The 17635-nt window shown below is 38.9% G+C and overlaps 1 pseudogene across 1 annotated transcript; it reads right to left on the bottom strand.

Moving 5' to 3' along the window:
* Positions 1-16095: 16095 nt before the first annotated feature.
* On the bottom strand, positions 16096-16568 carry LOC100589096 (annotated as a pseudogene). The gene has a single exon (XR_001115707.2). The product of XR_001115707.2 is annotated as an ATP synthase F(0) complex subunit C2, mitochondrial pseudogene (transcript).
* Positions 16569-17635: the final 1067 nt, after the last annotated feature.

Here is a 17635-nt window from a genome sequence, read left to right as displayed (position 1 = left end):
CATTCCAGGTGGCATTGGAACACCAGGTGGCATTGGAGCCTCCAGTGTGCCTGCAGTTAGTGTAATCCTGGGCTTTTTAATGAGATCAACCAATAAACTTCCTTTTCACTTAAGCTTGGTCAAGATAGGTTTCTACCCCTTGTAATCAGGAAAATCCTGACTAATCCAGATTTTCCTTCATTCTCAGTTCTCCTGTTCTTCCTTCTTGCATTTATGGCCAGTTTGTCTGCGAGTGTCTGTCTCTATTATTACTCATATAATGGCTTCCATTTTGTCCTATTGTTGTAGCTTCATTTTGATTGGATAGATTGTCCAAACTCTCTCCCCACCTCCATCTATTGACCTAATGGTGGTGGAGGGTTCTGGATGGGGAATTACCAGCCTGCTAGCTTTTTGAAATAGTATCCTGGCATTTAGAAGCTTTTTTCACTGGCTGGCTGGATTGAAGCCAACTCTTTGAATTTAACACTGAATGTGGCTAAGACACATGTAAATATTACTCGAGAGTCCCTTACAGTCTTAGCAATAATTAAATGAAGAAAGACGAAAGGGAGGAAAGAAGGAAGAAGAGGAATGGCAGAGCAGGGCACAGATCCCCATCTCTTGCCCCCATATCCCATGTAAACTCAGTGTCATGATGTCACATTGCCGTTTCCTGAGGCCACAAATGCTTAAGACCTTTTAAGCCACTGGGCTATGCACAGTGTGGGAACCTGGCCAAATTTTCCCATCTTAAGCATTATCCGGCTTTCAGTGGCCATGCCTCAAGTTCTCACTCTTATTTTTTCAAATATTCTTTCCCTGCTTAGCCTCATCCATTGAATAACAGTTTCTCTCCATCCCCAACTTCTCCAATTCTCTGGCTGTGTCACATCACATCACCTCCTACCATTGTCCCATACTCTCTGCCTCAAGCTCCAAGGAGTCTCCAGTCCTTAGGAGACATCATTTATAAAACCACTCATTTACACTTAACATACAGAGGCTTACTGGCATCCACTTTAAGGGGAAGTGGAAAGATAGCCACCTAGAAATAAAGAGGGTTATTTACTGCACCTGGCATAGCATTTGGAAGGGGTCTACTCACTGCCAAAGAGAAACCTGGCAAAAAGTGGAAAATTGAATCCTGTTTTGTCCACACACCACTCATGCCAAAGATGTTCCGCTGAATTGACAGGCTTTCTGACTCAATCGATTGGCTCTTTTTGTCATCTGGTAGACTCAGAAACAGTTCTCCCTTGAGCTCTTTAGTTTGCAAAAGATAAATACACACTGGCTTGAAAGAACAATGGAGTAGAATAAACATGTGTGTCCTCTAGCTGCATTTTGCAAGCAGAATCGGAGAAAGAAAAGAAGAGAGAAAAAAATTGGTAGAGTGGCAGAAAGAGCTGGGGGCTGGAGGGGGAGATGGAGAGAAAGAGAGAGAGAGAATGACACCTGATGGCAAATCTGCCTAGACCACGCCGGCTGTGCTATGCTGGAAGTGTAGGTTTGCCCTACCCCAGCCACTGTAGCTAGGGTCCAGGTGTTTCTGGAACATTGACGTGATTCTGTGGTTGATATCAGAACTAATGCCAGGGAAAAAAAATCTAAATTACATTTAAAAGGAATCTACCTTTTTATCTTTTAACCTTAGGCCTTCCCCAGCCATGCAGAAAAATCAATCTTGGCTAATCCACTGACCAAGAAAAAGGGAAAAGAACAGAAGAAAACGTTGCTTTAAACAGCTACTTGATGCTTAAAGAGTTATCAGAGGGAAGGTGATCCGAGAGCTCACCAGCAGAAACACAGGCTCAAAGGGCTGAATCGAGCGGCTTCTTATCCATATCCTCTGGCTGGTCATTAGCTGGGGAGTCAAGGATAGACTTACCTCACACCTTACCTTATAGATCTTTGTTGTTGTTGTTGTTGTTTTGTTTTTTCAGCAGTATCTTCATATATGTACTCTTTTTTAAATTATACTTTAAGTTCTAAGGTACATGTGTGCAATGTGCAGGTTTGTTACCTATGTATACATGTGCCATGTTGGTGTGCTGCACCCATTAACTTGTCATTTACATTAGGTATTTCTCCTAAGGCTATCCCTCCTCCCTCCCCCAATCCCACGACAGGCCCTGGTGTGTGATGTTCCCCACCCTGTGTCCAAGTGTTCTCATTGTTCGATTCCCACCTATGAATGAGAACATGCGGTGTTTGGTTTTCTGTCCTTGCAATAGTTTGCTCAGAATGATGGTTTCCAGCTTCATCCATGTCCCTACAAAGGACATGAAACCATCATTTTTTATGGCTGCATAGTATTCCATGGTGTATATGTGCCACATTATCTTAATCCAGTCTATCATTGATGGACATTTGGGTTGGTTCCAAGTCTTTGCTATTGTGAATAGTGCCGCAATAAACATACGTGTGCATGTGTCTTTATAGCAGCATGATTTATAATCCTTTGGGTATATACCCAGTAATGGGATGGCTGGGTCAAATGGTATTTCTACCTTATAGATCTTAAACCAACAGCAGCCATGCTTTCTTGACATTTCTTTGCTGAGAGCTGGGAAAACTGGTTTCTTCACTATTCTTGACACAATATAGCCAACTATATGATCGTTAGGTAGGCATTAACTGCAGAAATCAAGATAGAGTTATTTCTACATGTGATACAATAAAGAATCCATCTAATCTTTGTCCCCCAGTTCCTAGCACAGAACTTCAAAAACCCTTGGAATTTCCTAAGTGATAGGAGTGTCTTGTTATTCACAAGGAGTCTTTTTGATCATATTTGAGTTTATGTTAACAAGATGACTCATGGTGGGGGTCTTCGTTCCAAGGGAGGGGCTAGCCACTCCAGAAAGACCAAGCACATGATTTGGAGAGTGGAACTTATGGGCCTATCCCCAAACACCAGAGAGAGAAGAGAGATTGGATATTGAGTTTAATCACATAAATAATGATGCAATCAATTATGCCTGCTTAATGAAACCCCAGATAAAAACTGATCAACAGATCATCAAGTGAGTGGGTGATGTACCCTGACTCCATGGGGACAGAAGCTCCTGTCCTTGGACCCTTCTAGATCTTGCTTTATGTATCTCTTTACCTGGCTGTTTATTTATATCCTTTATAATAAGACAGGAATTGTAAGCATCATGCCTTTTGAGGTCTGTGAGGCATTCTAGCAAATTACTCAACCTCAGGACGAATAATTGGGGTTTCTCATAAGAGAAACCCCAAATTTGTAGTTGACTGGGAAGAAATGTGGGTAGCCTGGGACTCCACTTGAAACTAGCATCTGAGGAAAGGGCAGTCTTGTTGGGGTCTTGTTGGGGACCTTGCCCTTTAACTTGTGGGATATGGTGTTAACTTGGGAAGCTGGTGTAAAGATTGAGCAGAATTGTAGGACACACAGTTGGTATCAGAGAACTGGTGTCAGAATGCACTGCCTCTTCAGCACTCTCAAGTAGGGAGGCCGCAAAAGGGACCATACGGCATAATACATGTGGTCTCTTAGCTCTGTAGTGACTGCTGTCACCTTATATTTTTATAGCAATAGGAAAGTTGGTGGAATATTCACTTGGGCTAAGAGGCAAAGTTCATAGAATTTGGGACTGAATGCACCAGGGGATGAAGTCCATATGACCATTCTGCAGCAAGATGACTCTTCAAACGTCCAAAAAGCATAATTTCTTTGCAATCTACTTATAATATTCCTAATTACCACTCCCTCCACTAACACCTCCATCCGGCAATCACCTCACCCCAACTTTAATCTCAACCAGAGCACTTATTACCACTTGGCATGAAAGGCACTTGCTGAAGTCCTGGGAAGAAAAGAGTGACAGACCCACAAAGGTTGCCTGTCAGATTCGCTAGTAATAGGGAACGTGGGTATGGCAATCAATAAGGATGACCACACGTTTTCTTACTTTTTTCTTCTTTTTTATTGTGGTAAAATAAAAACATTTATTATTTTAGCCATTTTTAAGTGTCCAATTCTGTGGCATTAAGTACCTTCACATTGTTCTGCAACTATTACTACCATCTATATCCAGAATTTTTTTCATCTACCCAAGCTGAAACTCTGTACCCATTCAACACCAATTCCCCATTACCCCCTCTCCACAGCCCCGGCAACCAGCAATCTACTTTTCATCTCTATAAATCAGACTAATCTAGGTTTTGCAAATAAGTGGAATCACAATATTTGTCCTTTTGTGATGCTTTTTTCACTTAGCATAATGTCTTCCAGGTTCATCCATGCTGTAGCATATGTCAGAATTTCCTTCCTTTTTAAGGCTGCATAATATTCCATTGTATGCACACATCACATTTTGTTTTCCTATTTATCTACTGGTGAATACTTGGGTTGCTTTCACTTTTTGGCTATTTTAAATAAAGCTGCTGTGAACATGGGTGTATACGAGTATCTGTTTGGGTCTCTATCTTCAAATCTTTTGCATATATACCCAGTAATGAAATTGCTGGATTATATGATAAGTTTTTTTAATATGGTAATTATATGTTTAATTTTTAAGGGGAACTAATATATTATTTCCACAGCAGCTGCACCATTTTTCTTACCTTTTAAAAAATATTTTCTCTAGGTTTTTAAAATGGTCTTATTTATTTATACATTCATTAATTCTCAGATATGGGGTCTCACTATATTGCCCCAGCTAAAGTGCAGTGGCTATTCACAGACAGGGTCATAGGACACTGCAGCCTCAAGCTCCTGAAATCAAGTGATTGTCCCACCTCAACCTCCCAAGTAGCTGGGATTACAGGCATATGTCACCAGGCTCAGCTTAAAAATTATATACTTCTTGTGTGTGTTTTGAATTGGCAATATATTCACATGATACAAAACACAAGACTGATCACAAAATATCTACCTTTTATTCCTGTCTCCAAGCCTTTTAGTTCCCCTTCTGGAGGCTGCCAATGTTACTATTTACCACTGCTCTATTATAGCACCACAAGTCACCCCAATATCCAAGCAGGTTTCAAAATCCAATCTGAGGCTGGCTTAGTGAACAGAAATGTTTTCAAACTATCTGCTGTCTGCTCAAAGAAGGGGTTAATGGAGAGCAGAACTCTGAAATGCACTGTACATAATGAATAACAAATACCCTTTTAAGATGAGTATTTTAAAACACCAACATGTTATTATCCAAAATGTATAAGTGTCTCTCTTTTTTTTTTTTTTTTTTGGCCCTGAGTACTACATTGAAAGCATTACCTAATGCCCACTCCAAAAGATTAGATCCCTCTGAAAGAAAAGAGTCAACATGCATAACACATCACAGCACCATCCTGCATCTTTTCCATTTGGGTTCACAGTTAGACATTCCCTGGTTTAAGGGAAAGAGCATTTGCAAAATGGCTCTTGGGGCTTAATTGGTATTTCTTTCTTTTGCCTGCCGGAATAATCCAGGAGAGGAAACTGCAAAGCAATTTAAGAACATTAGCATTATTCCTAAATACCCACGTCCAAGGTTAGTGAATACAACTGGAAAAGCCCAAAGAGCACCTAGGGAGATTAAGGGAGGTTTTGAAGCAGAATGCATGATTCTAATGAACTTGGGCTCTGCCTCACGGAAGAAGAATCTATCTAAATACATTAGGGCCAACAGAGCAGACAGCAGACGGGAGGCAGCTACCTAAACGCGAGAGATGCTGTTCTCAGTAAGTTGTGAAACGCTGCAAATAGATTTGGGTGGGTTTGAAGCCCTGAGTCGCTACAGGGTGCTAATTATGATTTCCATACTGTTGGCGAGAGAGGAACTCCCCAGCAGGGTGTCGAGAGCCACAACATATGCACTCCAGCTGTCCTCGTGAACCTCCCCTTTGTATCCCTCATGGCAGAGGTCTCTGCTTGGTTTCCTCCTCTCACTGAGCAGATGAATTAATTTGAAGATTGGAGAAGGATTTTTGGAAAGAAAAGAGTACGTAATAGGTTAGTGCCAAATAGAAATCGTTTTGCACAGGATCATTGTTGCATCCTTTTTACTTCAATATGAATGTTACCTAAACAATAAGACGGATAGAGTCAATGTGATCACATTTCAACACCTGCATCCAAACCACAAGAAATAAGATGTTATAGATTTTAAACAAATCTCACTTTTGACTCTGAGAGTACAAAGTGGACCTGATCTTTCTGTTGAGGTTTTTTGGTGAAGGGGACTTCTGGCATCGACTATCCAGAGCCAGACAAAACTTCACAGGTTGTGGGCAAAGCCCTCCACAAAACTGTTCTCACTTCAGATACCAGTTGCAAATTCTGGACTCCCCAGGCCTTCCTCCCTTCTGACCAACTGGCTATAAATTCAGGGGCTATCACTATCTCTTCAGGTTTCATAATTTGCCAGAACAACTTACAGAACTCAGAAAAGCACTCTACTTATGATTATAGTTACAGGAAAAGAATACAAATCAATCAGAATCAGCCAAAAGGAGTGACACGTACAGCAAAGTCAGAGAGGATCTCAAATGTGAAACTTCCTTTGACCTCTCCCATGCATTCAGGGTGCATCACCCTCCTGATAAGTGATAATACAGAGTATTATACACAGCTGAGCTCAGTGTTCATGGTTTTTACTGGGGCTTCAGTATTCAGGCATAAATGATTAAACCATTGACTATGTGACTCAATCTCTAGTCTTTTCCTCCCTAAAGACTGGTTCAATATCAAGGTAGCTGAAAGCCTCTATAATCTCATGTTTGGTCTTTCTGTCATGACCAGCCTCCATCCCGAGTCTTTTCCTTAACATAAACTACCTAGAGCCCTATCCTGAGTCACCTCATAAGCAAAACCTATCATGACCTACCATTAATAGCAAAGACACTCTTATTACTTAGGAAATTCCAAGGGTTTGGAGGCTACCTCCCCAAAACTAGGGACAAAACCCAGCCAAATCCTTACAGGGACAGAAGAATGAGATTGGGCGGGAGATTATGAAGTCATCCAGGAAGCAAAAACTCAAGTTCTAGTTAGAGTTTATTATATCTTCTCACGCAGGTTACTTAATCATCTTGGGTTTTACATCTTATTCTTTTCACTTACAGCAATAATTACTGATACCATTTAACGAGTGCTTACTATGCACCAGATGCTGTGCTGAGCACTTTGCCTACTTAATCTCATTTATTCTTCACCATAAACTTGCAAATTTTGTCATTTTATGATCTCTATTTTGTAAAGAGTGGAGAGGTGATAGAGATTTCAGGAGGTTAAATAACTTGTTCAAGTAATTGGAGGAGCTGTCACTCAACCACAACTGTGAGTCCAAAGTTCTGATTCTTAAGTTTCCATTCATAACACTATACTGATAATTGGCTTACAGGCATATTGGGAAAATAAATTATAAAGATATGAATTATTATAATCTGAAAGGGAATAACCTCACGAGTCAACGTTATAAGATTACCATTATTATTATGTCACTGATTATTACTATTAGCAATATTATTTCACTTTCATACTTCACATGAATCTGTCTACTTATTACAAAAGTGGTTTCTACTTACTATATGAGTTCCTATTATAAGGAAAGAACTCTCTTTTAGAGAGAAAGCAAGTCTTTAAATCATAATAAACAAAATTCCATGTCGTTTCTGAAACATTTGTTAAGTATAATACCTACTACGTGCCAACTTGTAGTGTGCAACTTGGAAGGTATAGAAAGATGAGTAAGACATAGACTCTTACCAGCAAGACAAGTGTGCATAGAATAACATAACTCAAGGCAGAATGTAATAAGTGTCCAAACACACACAGAAAGCCCTCTGCTGGTTCAGAGGAGAGAAAGATAGCACATAAGCCTCCAGGGATCAAGAAGAATTTCATGTCCACATCTTGAAGGACAGACAGAATTTGTAGAGACTTGGATGGGTAAGAAGATGGGATTCCTGAAGAAAGGAATCCAGTAGCAAAATTAGACCAGGATGTATCACACTTACAATACATCAGTGGGTGACAATACAGACTATTACCAATCAAGGAAGCTCAGCAGATCTTCTGTATCCACAGTTTTTATTGGAGCTTCATTAAGTAGGTGTGATTTATTAAACCACTGGCCATGTGCCATTAAACCAAGTGCAATTCAGAATGTTTGAAAGGATGGGAATGAGTGTATAATTTAGTGGTAACATATTTTTGTGGGATAAACACAGCATTTAAAATTTTAAAAAATTGGCTTCATCATAATTTTATTAGCTTTATTATGTTGAGCAAAGCTCTAACTCCTCCAGCACCACTTTGCCCATTCTAAAAATGAGGGTAGATAATGCCTAGCTCTTAAGGCTTTTGTTGGAGTTAAATGAGAAATATATTGAAAAACTTATATTCTGTGAACTAAATAACATTAAGCAAATATTAGGTTTTACAATTTCTGTTGTTGTTTGTTTGGATTAAAGGAAACCAACTAAGCTATGTTAAACAATATCAATGAAAAAAATACTGGAACCATACCCTGGAGGTTGGGGATAGTGTGGCTAGGATGCCAGGGTGAGGAGGCTGAGTTTTGTCCAGTAGGAACAGCAGGAATGAAGAAGTCAGTTCATGTCATGTTTTCAGTTGTTTTGTTTTGGTTTGGTTTGTTCAAGGTGATTATAAAAGCATTAGTACTTATTATTTCAAGAATAGCAAGCATTAACTCTTAGAAAAAGTAAAATTGTTTATCTGAAATTTTCAGTGAGGGTAAGCATGGAATGTGGTGCAAATTTGTCTTTGAAGATTATTTGAGCGGGTTTACTTTCTCAGTGGTAACACTTTGGAGAAAAGGCAAAAGGCTAAAGACACTTACCTGGCTTCCGCATTACCCCATCTAGAAGTCAGAGTATGGGTACGATGGTCTGTGAAGACAACTTCCAGGCTGAGAATTTGAAGCACTTCCAGCAATAACTCTAGCAGTCTGCATAATTATCTTTCTGCCTCACAGTTTGCCTTATCTAGTCCTTAGAAGCTGAGGGAATGGGAAATATGACTCCTCATTTGGCTCCATAGCCAGAGTTGTAGAGAGTAGAGAAAAATATTTATCACTTTAAAGTGTCCAAAATATTCACGTACAATTAATTTTTTAATAAGTAGAAATTTCAAAGAGATTTACCTTAACTAAGTCTGACCATAGAAATTTAATCATATCATTTTAATTAACTTATTTAAATATCTAGGTGGGCTTTAATATCACAGAGCTAGAACCTAAATACTTTTATTTGTAATACTGAGATTAACTATTTTAAATTGGTTTATTGTAAAATGTTCGAAATTCAAAAACACAAAAAGGATAACATAATAAATTTTGCTATACTGTTCACCCATATTCACCAAGTATCAAGATTTTGCTGTACTTAGTATATCTATCCTTCCTTCTCATCTTTTCTGATGGCATAGCTTTCAGTTTGTTTATATCTACTTTCTATCTTTAACAAATTTATAAAAGCTTTCTATAAGTTTTGCACATTTGGTTAATTTTATGCATAAGTATTTTTTGTTGTTATTGTAAATAGATTTATCTCCTCCATTAAAACCTCCAACTAGTTATTGTTCATATTTAATGAGGTTATTAATTTCTATCAGGTGATTTTGTATTCAATTTTACCAAATTCTATCATTGTTTATAGTAGTCTTTTTCACTAGTTCTCGATTTTTTCAAACATATAATATCTCCATTATTACATACATTTCTAGAAATTCTACAATTTTACTTTGTATTTTCCATTTAACTCGAGTCTTTAAGAAAGAGCTTTGATAACTTGTTGATTATTTCTGGTTTAACTGTAATTTTGGAGGGAAAAGAGCTGGATTATTATGTCTATTTTATAAAATTAACTGAGGTTCTTCTTTGAGTTTTAATGTATGGTAAATGTCTACAAATAACCAAAAGCACTAGGAAAAAAAGTATATTCTTTACTATCGGGATTCAGAGTTCAATATATAGCTACCTGAACTACCTTTTTTTTAGGCCTTCTATATTCTTAATATTTTTTAATCTCACTGTCTTGAAAAAACGTTATAAAAATCTTTTGTTAATTGTGTCTGTCCATTCTGTCTTTCATATTCTATATTTTCTGTTTGTAAAAGTTGTAAAGATATTAGTGACTATTACATCTTTACTGTATATTGTATTCTTTAGGTTCATTAAATGGCCTTCATGTCTTTCAATGTTTGTTGGCATGAAATCTATATTTTTCTGATATTCAGATCATGTCCTCTGCCTTCTTTTTATTTTACTTGACTGACATATCTTGATCTATATTTTTACTCTCAGCCTTTCTGATTCACTTTTTTTCCTTGATATGTTTTATATAACACCACGGAGTTACATTTTGCTTTGTTAAGATCAACTTTTTTTTTCTTTTATAGGTAAGTAAAGTCCATTTACATTTATTGATATAATCAATATTTTTTCTCAGTTCTGACATATTGTTTTATATGTTATTTCTTTGTTGAATCATGTGAAAGTGCTAATAGCCTGTTGTTTATGACCTAACAAAATGCCAATTGTATCCATAAATATTTACGTATTTACATATGTCTATGACTTTTTATGCTCACAGACATATACAATATGCATGCAAAGTGCTTTACTTTGTGATTTGCTTTATAATTATTTTTTCTTTTGAAATTTAGAAAGTTTTTTTATATTCTAGTGGTTATCATTATTTAATACTCTAATTTCTTCTATGAAATCTCAACCAATAATCATTTTTTCTCCCTTCTTCTCTCTTCCCACTATCCGCATTGTCTCTAGTATTAACTTAATAAGACATTTTAAGACAGCTCAAGCTTCAACTACTTCCACTGTCAGCCTCAAGCAATATCCTCTTGCTCCCACCTAGCACATATCAGGCAATCTGTAAGATTATTCTTCTTTCCATTTACTCACCCCTTTCTTGTCCTATTTTTGTTAATTTGTACTATATGACACTGTCAAAGCACACATCAACAGTACCCTTTTTAAATTCTTATCTCCAATTTCAAGTTGTTATTCTACATTTAAATACATTCACACTTATCTCTGAAAACTTGTACTGAATTTTCTAGAATTACTTATTGCTTGTCTGGAGCTCATTCTCCAGCAAATTTCTCAGGAACAGCTCATGAGAGTAACATTCCATGAGATCTTGCAGTTCACAATGCTGGACTTTTTCCTGTTAACTCATACAACCTTTGATTCTCATATTCTTTTCATGAAATCATTTAAAATATTTCTCTTGTTGTTGTTGTTGTTGTTGTTTTGTTTTGTTTTTTGAGATGGAGTCTCGCTCTGTTGCCCAGGCTGGAGTGCAGTGGCTCGACCGCCTCCCAGGTTCCTGCCATTCTCCTGCCTCAGCCTCCCGAGTAGCTGGGACTACAGGCGCCCACCACCACACCCGGCTATTTTTTTTTTTGTATTTTTAGTAGAGACGGGGTTTCACCATGTTAGCCAGGATGGTCTCAATCTCCTGACCTCGTGATCCACCTGCCTCAGCCTCCCAAAGTGCTGGGATTACAGGCATGAGCCACCACACCCAGTCCTTCTCTTATTTTTTTAACAGAAAATGTTGCTGTTGTTAATTCTGATTTTTATGTGTGTTTGTTTTTGAGACAGAGTCTCACTGTGTCACCCAGGATGAAGGAGTGGCACAATGATAGCTCACTACAGCCTCAAACTCCTGGGCTCAAGTGGTCCTCCCACTTTAGCCTCCCAAAGCGCTGGGATTACAGCCGTGACCTGAGAGGTCTAATTCAAATCTGATTTTCTATCTCTTAAAATGACTTGGTCTCTTTGTCTGAATTCCCAAAGAGGTTTTTGTTTTTGTTTTTGTTTTTTCTAACTTTTAACGTTCAGTTATTTTATTAGGATTTCCTTGGTGGTAACTGTTATGGGTTGATTCCTCCAGTTAAAATAAATATGTAAATCTTAAAATGTCTATTTCAGCAAACTGTTCCTGATTTATAATTGTAATACTCATTTTCTTTCCTTAGGGACTGTTTTGTTGGATCCTCCTTTTTTTCATTATTTCTTTATATTTACTTGTCTTCTCATCTTTCATTTTCTCTCAAATCATTTTTTATCTTTTCCTTTATTTCTGTTTGATTTCCTTCATTTTTCCTTTTTTATCTTTTGATTTTTCTCACTGTATTTTTCCATAGTATCTTTTTCCCATGTATTGCTACTTATTAGTCTTTATTTATTAGTGTATTTTTTAAAATAACTTTCCTGAGTTCTGTAAGTTCTCAATTCATAGCCATTGGCTATTTAACTATTTCTTCTATTTCTGGTTTATACTATTCTTTCAAAGTGTCTATTGATTTTTTAATTTATTTTCTCTCACTTTGCTATTGCATGTGTGATATTATGATTTTATATACTTTATATATAAACATACGTATATAGGTTTTCATCCACCATTCCTGGATCATGACTCCGTAACTCTGGTTACAGTTTTTTTATAATCTGGGTGCTTCATGTCTCTGAAACAGGCCTCAAGAAACAGAATCTCTCTCTAACCTCCTGTCCTCCTCTCACCTGCCCAAGGCAGGACTCTATCCTGATTATGGGTTAAAAGACTCTCATTCAGAGCGGGTCCTGCCCCACACCCTAGAGGAAGGGATGCTGCACAAAGAGGCCAAAAAAAAAAAAAAAAAAAAAAAATCTGAGCAGACAGGCCTTCTGGGTTTAGATCATGCGCTTTTTACCCAATCACATGTCTACATATTTGTCCATCATGCTTATGTTATGAAGCCACCATAAAAACCCAAAAGGACAGGGCTGAGAGAGCTTCCAGATAGCTGACACGTGGAGGTTCCTGGAGGGTGCTGTGTCAGGGGAGGACGTGGAAGCTCCACACCCCTTCCCCCGTGCTTTGTCTTATGCGTCTCTTCATCTGTATTTCCTTCTCTATGAAACAGGAAAAACACCCGGTATTTCCTTATCTATGAAACAGGGATCTTTAGTGATATACTTGTAATATACTTTGTAATACACTGGTAAACTTAAGTGTTTCCCTGAACTGCTTCAGCAAATGAATCGAACCCAGAGGGGGTCGTGGGAACCCCAACTTGAAGCCAGTAGGTCAGAAGTTCAGATTTGCAGCAAGGAGTATCTGCCACAAGGGTGTGTTGGTGGGGGCCGTCTTGGGCTCTGAGCCCTCAGCCTGTGGGATCTGATGCTATCTCCAGGTAGCTAGAGTGGGAATTGAACTAGAGGTGAATTTGAGGTGAATTAGAATTGAATTAGTTGGTGTCCACTGTTCATCGGTGGGGAACCCCCCCCAAAAGAATTTGGCCGTAGAAGTCTTCTTTTGTGTTCATTGCTGTGGTGTGAGAGCAAAGAAAAAATTTGATTTGGGTGTTTTTCCAAAACAGAGTGTTACAGTTTTCATCTGCTTTGTGTCCACTTTTTCTGATGTTATTTATTTCGTTATTACCTTTTTTTAAATAATAACTTCGAATTATTTAGACTATTTTTTTTTCTGTGTGTCCCCTGTTTAAATGAAATGACTCTTCCTAGACTATTAAGGGATAGTTCTTGGTCAATGGGGGCCAGAGGATGAACTAGGGTCACTCTCTCAGCTTCATCTTTCCTTGTTATTAAGAAGGACTCAAAATACATCATCCCATCCATCTCTCAGGCCTACGCCTGGCCAAGAAGGTTTCCTGCCTTCAGTCCTGTGTTTCCCAGAGCTCTTCCCTTTAGACAAGTTATTTTTTTGTTACATGACTTCCCGGGATCTGATTCCTTTGGGCCCACAACCTTCTCCCCACACCACTTACCATCTCAACTGTCCAGAGTTACTGCCTGGCTCAACGTGTCTGCTTCTGGCGGTTTTCCCCTCTGGAAAGGGACATTATTGGATATTTTGGCGGTCATCCAGGGTTTGCTCTACTGCCTCACTCTCAGGTCTCTTGTGATGCTGTGTGCAGGCTCCTGCTTTCACTTGCAACTCTGAGCATATCAGAATAGCAGTTTCACAGTTATTCTCAGGCTTGTCCACACAGATTTTTATTCCAGATTAGGCCTTCTTTTAAGGGTGACTCTTCATGGGCGATCTTGGGTTCTATAGCTTATAGGGCTTGTCAAAGTTTTGCATTGAGCCCACCACTCTCTTTTCCTGTTTCCACCACCTCGCACCATCTGAACCCCAGTGTTTCTACCCTGCTCAATTGCTGCCACCACTCCACAGCGGATTGCCTTTAGATGCCATTTCTACATATGGTTTTGACCACAGCAGTACTCTAGGGTTTAGAGCTGTTTCCTATCACCTAGTGTTTAAAAATATATAATCTATGCATATTTTTACACTATTTCTAATTTTCTGTTTGGTTTTCTGGAGGAGTTTTGAAAAGATTAAGAAACTACACTGCCACCATAATCTCACTAGGACCAGAACTCAGGATCAATTTTTCTTAGAGAATGTGAAAGAATGAAGCTTCCACATATTCTTTATAAAATCTTATAATTTTAGAATGTGAGTTCTCTAAAAATCTTAAAGGTCACAGAGTCCAATACCCTCCTGTAATAGGAAAGATAATTGAGGTCCAGAGAGTGAAAAAGTCTTTCTCAAAGTCAGTGTAGAAAGTAGTAGAGCCAAGTATAAAATACAGCTTTCCCCATAATCTTGGTGTTAGAAGAAACCTCAGGGCATGTGGTCCATCTCTTACCCAGTGCAGAATTCCCCAGGAAGACAGGCAGCCAATATCCCCTTGAATATCTTAAAGGATGAGATGTCTAACTCAACCAGTTCCCCATGTGGTAAAGACAAACTTGTCCTTTCACTTTTTTCCTTTTTCAAAAGTATAAACAGAGACACACAAGGATGAATTGATGCAGGTGTTATCGTGTTTGTTCCCTGTTTCCTCTCGGTTTAGAAGCTGACTTGGAAGCACCTCTAGGTTGATTCACAGCCTGAGTTGGACACAATCTTTAAGTTCGTCTAGTCTAGTGGATTCATTAGTCTATGCTTAAACATGCCCGGCAGCTCACACTATCATCAATTGTTCGGGAGTTCTTCCTAAAGTGAGATGATGCACATGAGTGTATTTGTGGATTATACAACATTATGTAAATCTAAGATTGTCAGATTTCTTATGTTGAATGGAATTTTCTCCCCTTTAACTTCTAAGCATTGTTCTTGGTTCTGCCCTCTGAAGCTGTGCAGAATATGTCTTATCACTCTTGTACTTTGCAATGCTTGAAACGCTGGAAGACAGCTATGGGGCTCCTTCCTTGTGGCTAAGGCTTATCTTTTTCCATAGTTATAAACACAGCCAGCACTTTTATTCCTCTTGTGGCATTGTCTGCAGTACTCCCAGCAATCTGTTTTTTCCTCCTTTAGCACACTAAAGCTTATTAATGTTTCTCTTAAATTGCCAAAAATAAACAGAGTGGGACTCAACTTTCTTTGTCCCAGCATCACACTTACATCAGTACAGCGTAAGATTATGAGTCATTCCAGTGCTTCTTATTATACCTGATTTGTTTTCAGCTTGCAGTCAACTAAAAACACCTAATATTTTCGAGTGAACTTCTAGTAAAGCAGTTCTCCAACTTATTGGGCATGGGCTGTTGATATTTTTGGTCCTTGATGCAGGAAAATAGCTTTGTAAGCAGCAACACAAGTCCTTTCAGAACTCCAGTGACTGACTGAATCTGGGGACCTTGACTCTTTTGGGCATCAAGGTTCTCTCTGATATTCTCCATCCCTGTCTTGGGATTTAATTCTTCCTTGGCTATATTTGTTCTGTTCCTTTTCATTTGAATATCATACTCCTAGATTTACAAGTCCAAAGAAAATTAGTGAGTGAACAATCCCCTTCTCACTCTTGGTAATAATTTCTACCACTTTCTACTACTCCCCTGGCACCACTGCTGTTTTCTTTTTACCACTATCTGTACCAGTATATCGTTGACTACCCAAGCAGGGGTGCATGCTGGTCTCATTCTCCTGTTTCCTTTTTTTTTTTTTCTTATTAATACAGTATTTATTTGTCTTTTCTCCGTCAAACCCTGAGCCAACCATGTTCCCCAGGCTGCCTGGGGAGGTATAGGAAAAGGAACACACAGCGCCCACCAGACATGAAAGAAAGAACTATGGGAGGTGGAGACAGCTCCTTCACGTGGCGACAAGGATGGGAAAGGCCACCATCAGGCAAAAGAGCTCCAAGGCCTCCCAGAGGGCAAAGCCCAGAATGGCATAGGAGAAGAGCTGTTGCTTCAGAGAAGCGTTCCTGGCATAACCAATGATGAGGCTCCCAAACACAGTCCCAATTCCAGCCCCAGAGCCAGCCACCCCAACTGTGGTAGCACCAGCCCCAATGAACTTGGCTGCCATGTCTTTGTCCCTTGAAACGGCACTGGTTTGGAAGCTACAGCTAGGGACAAGTGGGGTAAGGGGACGTGAGACTGCCAAGCTGCTGAGACTCTCATCTGCCATTATCTCCGGTCATTTCAACACCACTGCAGATAGTGGATGGCTCAGCAGCTGTGAGGTACTCTTGACCAAGGAGGGAGTGGAGATGAACTTGGAACAGGCATACATTTTTAGGGGGTGAGGGGCTGTGGCAGGAGAGCTGCTCCCAGTGCAGAGAAGACAGAGAGGACCCTCCTGTTTAAACATACAGTGGGGGGTCAGGGAGAGGGCATGATTAGGAAGACAAAATTGGATGGTACATACTGACCCTCTTTAAGAGGCAGATATCTGCCGTCAGTACCTCTTGACATACATTCCCCCCACAACTCATTTTCCAGGACAACACCTTTATATCTTCTACTCCCTGTATTTCCTTATCTATGATACAGGGATCTTCAGTGATAACCTACATTTCCTTTGTAGGATAAACTACATTCCCTTAGGACATTCCTAATAATATAAATTATTCTTTCTCACTGCCCTATTTACTATGTAGACCTTGTCTATTGAGGCTGTATGCTAAAGAAGACCCTTATGGTGCTAAGGAGTACACCCTGGGGCCAAGAATTCGAAAGCCTTCACCCTAGTGTGAGTTGTCAAGTGCTGGCTGGCCAGTTTCTATAAGGGATCCACTAAACCACTAATGAGAGCCTCAAAAATAAACATACCACAAAACAAACACATGGAGAGACAAGGTTAATTTGTAAGTACTTTCTTATCATTTTTCCTGATCATGCCCAAATACTGGTCATAGGATTTGTTTTTATGTTGATAAGGGAGAGTGGAGGCTGTGAAAAGGAAATAGGACTCAAAGATGAGAACAAGGGTGAAGCATAAACTGGTCTATGAGCTGGGATTCAGATGGCATATTTCCCACTTCCAAAATTGTGGTGAACACCATGAGGCCAATAAACATTACAGAGAGAGAGATGTATTTTCATATTTATTCACTACTGAATGAATATAAATGAATATATACATATACTTCTGTATACTTTTGTACATCCACCTACTCATGTGCCAGTCTGAAAGGCAGAATATTCCCATTACCCATCATGGAATTCCTCTGTGTGCCCATCACCACTCTCATCTACTTCCCTATTCTCTTAGAACCGGTTTTTTCTGTTTATCAATCTTCTGTTTTTCTTTATTGTTTTATAGCATACATTCTTATTTCTAAACAGTATATTATTTAGTCTTGCATGTTTTTTAACTTTATGTAAGTGGAATTACACTGTGTATT

Source organism: Nomascus leucogenys, chromosome 5 (assembly GCF_006542625.1).
Source record: "Nomascus leucogenys isolate Asia chromosome 5, Asia_NLE_v1, whole genome shotgun sequence".
NCBI classification, from domain to species: Eukaryota; Metazoa; Chordata; class Mammalia; order Primates; family Hylobatidae; genus Nomascus; species Nomascus leucogenys.
This window is presented reverse-complemented; position numbering and strand designations above follow the sequence as displayed.